We start from the raw sequence: 6,365 nt of genomic DNA, 5'->3' as shown, positions 1-6,365 counted from the left end.
GGTGCATGACGCTGGTATAGAAGTGTAGGTACATAAATCACAAGATTAAACACACAAGAGAGACCAAGCCATTCACACATATATTAAATAATAATATAGTAGCACATGAATCATATGGCACTTACATAATCTTCAAAAATGAAAAGGTTTAAAAATTGTACCGTGATATTTTAGAGATGTATAAGATTGTGAACCAACCGATTATGACTTCTTGTATCAACCACTAAAATTCATGTAACTTGTAGTCAAATTCTCTTGCCACGCTACTTTTTCTTTATGCTTTCTTCTTTATGGTGCTTTCGTGCTGATAACGTATATATATATAAAGGTATAAAGATAAAACTTGAGAAAAGTTATATCTACTATATTATAATAATCGGAATGGGGTATAATTTGATTCAACGGTTATTCCCTAATTTTGTTTATTCAGAAAATAAATAACAATGTTATTATCCGCTAAACTACTAAATTGTTAAACTACTAGACTTAGACTACTTATACTACTAAACTACGACGACAACTTATCCTATTATGAAAAATAAATATATAGTGCTAATATTCGCTAAACTACTAAATTCTTAAAGTACTGGACATAGTCTACTTATCCTCCTAAACTACGACCACATGTTATCCTATTATTATTATTATAAATTATAATTATATATATTTATATAAATATTTTAAAATTATAATATGACAAGATAAATAAAAAATTTAATAATAACGGGAACCCGTGCATCGCACGGGATTTAAGTTAGTAATAATAGAGAAGAGTACCATCTCTTATCATATCTATCTAGCTCGCACATGTTTACAAGGTTTATATAGACCGAAACTTTGTAAGCTACAAGTAATTGAAAGGCCAAAGGTTTGTACATAATGATAAAAGATGAAAGGCCAAGAGTCATACACTTAATGTATATAACAATATTTTATTTTTTAAAATTTTACAATTTATCACAATGATTAAAATATTGACTTAATTGCAGACGTGACCCCAACTATTATTTTTAGCAAGAAAATAACTCAATTCTAGAAATTATCACAAAAGTGGCTGAACAATTATTTTTTTAACACACGATAGCATTCCGTCACTGGTTGTAGACGGACGTTAATTTTAGAAGGGTTAAAAAAAAAATTATATAAATTCAAAACGTGTGTAATACATCCCCACTTACATGAACAAACCTAAATTGCAAACTTTATCTTAGATTTACATTTTTCCTATTGCTACATTGCAATATCTAGAAGCAGATCTCTTATAGTATACATGTCACTTGCTTTGGTATAACTGCTTTCCACAATTTCTTTGAATTCATGACCTGAACTTCTACAACAGGTCATACATCTTTGGGCTGAGAAAAACTTCTTATGATGAACGTGATTTTTGTTCTCTCATATAATAAGTTTCGACATAATAAGTTTCTTATGATCGTGCTCTCAGGCCTCGAAGATATACATAAATCTGTCATTGAAGTTGATGAAAGGGAACCGAAGCAGCTGCTGCAATGTTCCTGAATTCGTAGTTACTACAAGTTGTAGGGATCCAAAAATATTCTCAAGATCTTGAGAACTTTGTTGCAGACCACCCAGTTTTGTACGTCATTAGAGTAATCGTACGGGAAGTGTACTTGGTTCAGTAATAACTGAATGTCATGTTAGAATACGTTGATCTGCTTCAAGTCCGCTATGAGATTTCAATTTGAAATTTCTTAAGTTGTGGTAATGAATCATACCGGGCTTCCCTGGTGCTCATTTTTAAAGCCTCTCCACTCATAAAGATTATAACACTAATGTTGAATATGATTTTACAGCTTCTATTAACGGGTAAGATCAATTAATCACTTCTAACCACATTGAGTAAAACTTTCAGGCAAGGGGCGTGAATTATTTGCACAATTGTTCACCGTTATTGTTTATCGTGATTTGAAATTCCCAAATCTTTTTGTGGATGAACTGGGTCGTGAAGGTGAATTTCTTATCTGCTAAATGTAATTAGTATTACAGTTCCCTATAATAAGCATGTCAAATTGCACATGTCTGGTATCCGATTTTGGGTTGTCAAGAATGAAGCACAACACATTTCTTTCCTCGAGGTCAACTGCAGGGACGGTAAGTTGTATTTGCCATTTTGTTCTATAGTCTTCTTTTTATTGCTGCAGCTAAATGCATGTCTTTTATCCCTGATTTTAGATGTGTCCTGTTATATAACAACAATTGAGTTAGAAACAAGTAGAATGTATTCAATATAGGTAAGAAGCGAGATGAAGGTCTTCGTAATTGCTTAAACTAGTATATGAAATGCTATAAGCTAGTGTTATACTTTGCAGCGTGTATAGTGTGGCAAATGAATATGTTTTCTAGAGATTAAACATCCACCATACTATTTGCGCTTGTATCTTTGTGAGAGATATACAGACAGACAGAGGTGTTTGTTTGCAAGGATACAACCCTCAGATCACGTATTTATATTTTTACCCTTTTGAAAATAACGTTTGTTTATACCAGTTAACGGAATGGTATCGGGTGTTTAAAAAAAATTGTTCAGCCACTCCTGTAATAGTTTCTATAGTTGAGCTATTTTCTGTTAAAAATAATAGTTGAGGTCACGTCACGGCAATTAAGTCTAAAATATTTGACCCGCAAGGGTGGGCTCAGTTGGTTAAAGAGTGGATAACTATTCTCTTGGTCACATGTTCGAATCACACGGGAGGAGAATTTATGATTATGCCTCCCTGAGTTAGAGTATATCGCTTAAATGCGATTTATTTTGGTTCACGTGGTTTGCAGGCTATTGCGTGAGTCCGTAGGATTTACCCGGTACGCACCCGAAAGGTAGCAGCTGCGGGTTAACTACGATTAAAAAAATGATATTTTGAAATTATGAATTACAAATCATAATAATATAATATATTCATGACACATAGTACACAATACTAAATATGTTATATTCAATTAAAAATTATGGTTATAGACTATGCGAAAGAAATTAAAAGTGTTGTTATAAAAGTGCACCCATGATACTAAAAGTGCATATTAGGTTTTTTTAAAAAAACATCTGAAATGATAATATTTTAGTAAGAAAAATTTATACAAAAAATCTGAAATTTAACAAATTACTGTGTAAAATGAGATTGTACACATAAAATTATACACTTTTAGATATGAATAATTCGGCTAATTTTTTCTAACTGTCCAATTCTGCTCTATTTGAATTATTCAGCTTGTAAAATTTGACTACCAAACAATATGAATGAAATGAAGCGCTTAGATTTACTTCATTCAGCTTCATTAAGGGGTAAACAAATGACCCCTAAGTTAGTTAGAATGACCAAAGTGTAATATTAAATTATTTTTAAATAGAATAACTAACATTATACAAATTATTTCTTAAAATAGAATGACTAAAATTTTATTTATTACTGTTTTACGTTGCGATTTTTATAAAGGACCGCTTGGGATTTCTTAAAATATAAGTTATGAGTTAAAGTTGAAAAGTACTGTATAAACATGAAAATTGTAACATAAGTTATTTAGACGTTTAGATAATTTTACTTATAAATTATGTATAAGTTGTTGAAATATTTGGTAAATCAAAACTTATAAGTTATAACTATTATTAAAAAAATTAAGATTTTAATATAATAATTGAATACATGAATAAAAAATTCACCCATCTCTTTATTATATTTTTAAACATCTTAAAATACAAATAACTGAAAATAAACATATAGCATGTGAATTAGGATAAAAGTTTAATAATTTAATTAGATACAAGTCAATCAATGTAATTAAATTTTGAGACAAGATAGTCAGGTAATGTCTTAGTTTTTTAATCATTTTCCCCAACTTTCAGCTTATATGGCCATAATACAGTAAAATAAGTTCATTTTATACTTCCCTAAACACTCTGCTACAAGTATAATCCAGGTTTTTCATCATTTAAGTGGAAAAAGGCCTCTCCCAGACAGCCACTAAGTTACTTACTTTTATACCATTTTCAATATTTTCAAAGGAATAAATATAATTATATCGAATTTTACATATAACAAATACGAAAGAAAATAATATATCAAAGTTGGATCAAGATTTTCCTACTAGTAGAACAAATGACAGTGAAGAAATTTCCCAACCAACAAAAATTTCAAACATTAGTTAAGTACACTTGATAGAAATATGGTGTTAGTTAAATAAAACTATGGTGATTGTCTCTACAGTCCACACTCATGCTTACTGCACACTGGAGGACAATCAATGGTGATAGCTTCTTCTGTTCATCTGTAGAGGTTGAGGCCCGACTCGAGTAATACATTTACCACCAACGGCACGATGCATGCATGCATTCCACAGCCAGATTTGCATAAATGGCTTGAAACTTTGACTTCAAAATCCGATTCCCCTTCCCTATCTTCACATAAGAAACACGCTGCAAGGAGCTGTTTATCTAACCAGGGGGAATAATACTCTGCAGGAATAATTATAATGCAACACCATGTTTAAACTGCATAAAGTAAACTAGCTTTGCTCAATATGTTAGACAATATACTGCAAATAATACATCAACACATACAAGTGAACTATAAAACTTAAAAAGCTTGTCTAAATGGGAGCACAATACATCTTGTGTCCATATTTGATCAGAAACAGAACAAAGCATTGAAATTACATATTTCCGTTTGAAAAACTAGACATGCAATTTTTTATAATCATGTACTTACTAGTCCTTTGTAACAGGTGATGTATTCAATTAGCAAAAAAAGATGCGATGTATTTTTTTTATTTTATTAAAATTTCGTGTGAACATGTTATCATTTTCACTATAATGAAATGAACACTGCATGTCTCACTAAATTTCTAAATAACGGAAGATACTACATTGTTTTATATTTCCCTTTTAAAATAATTTCTACTATTGTTATCGTTCCAAGTATGTGGCCCAATACCTCCAACAACTTGTCGCTTTGCATTTGATAAGGTACACGATATAAACCTCACACTCGTAGCAGTTGCAGCAGCCTCTTGAATATGCATTCAAGAAATTGACAAGGTGTACATCATGAATCCAGAAAGAACTTGCACATATATGACAACCATCATGTACTAAGTGAGTATTAGAGCCGAGATGTAGAGTGTTTCTTGCATAGTAGGACCCTCGATTAAAAACTCATGAAAAAATTTGGTTGGTTCAAGAGAGTTTGAGCACACCTATATCTCTTCTTTACACAAAAAATGAGAAATCTAGTTCATTGGGCATCATACCAAAGAATCGAAGATCAGAAGATGGGTGGATAGATACTACATATAGAAAGCACTTATTCAAGTGTGCTATGTCACACCTGCCTTAAAATTTTATTTACTAACTTTGGAGCTTATTATACTGCTGCATGAGTCAGGGAACGGGGTGGGATACCCTAATTCCCGATCCCTGAATTTTTCTTATACTTCCCCCATTCCCCGCCCCGAACCCGGAAAATTCCCCGAATCCCCGACCCGAACGGGGGCGGGGATCGGGTAGGGTCGGGGGGGGGGGGGGGTTTAAATGCCCATCCCTATGCATGACATTCATTTGAAGATTACAAAAACGTAACAGATCTGGATATCGTTTATGTGTGCTGTCTACAGTTATAGTAAAACCAGTATCTTACTCGTGTAATGATTGCAATCCATCACATAGGAAAGTCAATTGCAAGCTTACACAAAAACGTTGTAAATAAAGAAGGAAAACTTTACTACTGAAATAGATATTTCAAACTTAACTTGAAAGTAATTACTATCAAGTCTGACATTTGAAGCGAGCCCAACAGACTTATAACAATTAGCTATGCGATGCATACCAAGTTAACCTTTCATTTATTAACTAAACTGATAACCATAACATAAGTGTACACAAATAAACTTACTAGAAAACATCTACATAGTTCGCAAAGAAACCAAGATTTTTCTATTAATAAACACATTAAAAATTGTGGGGAGTACAATATAAACCTATCAACCACCTATACAACAGATACAAGTTCAGAAACTGCAGTTGTAGAATATTGGGGACTTACATGCACACTATAAACTCGATTGTAAGTTGAAACTGCCTCTTGCATCAATTACCAATTTCATTAATTACGACTAGCTATATTAACTAAAACATGGATGTATTATACACTCAAGTTGCACTATAAAATGGGGGAGTCTCAGACACAAGTATCATGCAAAGTTAATGAACAGAAATACATATATAGAGAGAGAAAGAAAAGAAATTTACAAATTCAGGCACATAATACTGCACTGGAGAAACTTACCAAGTCTTTGTTTGTGATGGTCATCTTTCTGGTGGCGAACCTCAGTATCAGTGCTGCAGCGCGAGACACATG

Source organism: Apium graveolens, chromosome 10 (genome assembly GCF_009905375.1).
Source record: "Apium graveolens cultivar Ventura chromosome 10, ASM990537v1, whole genome shotgun sequence".
NCBI lineage: Eukaryota > Viridiplantae > Streptophyta > Magnoliopsida > Apiales > Apiaceae > Apium > Apium graveolens.
The sequence above is the reverse complement of the archived record's forward strand: the minus strand, read 5'-3'. Positions refer to the sequence as shown.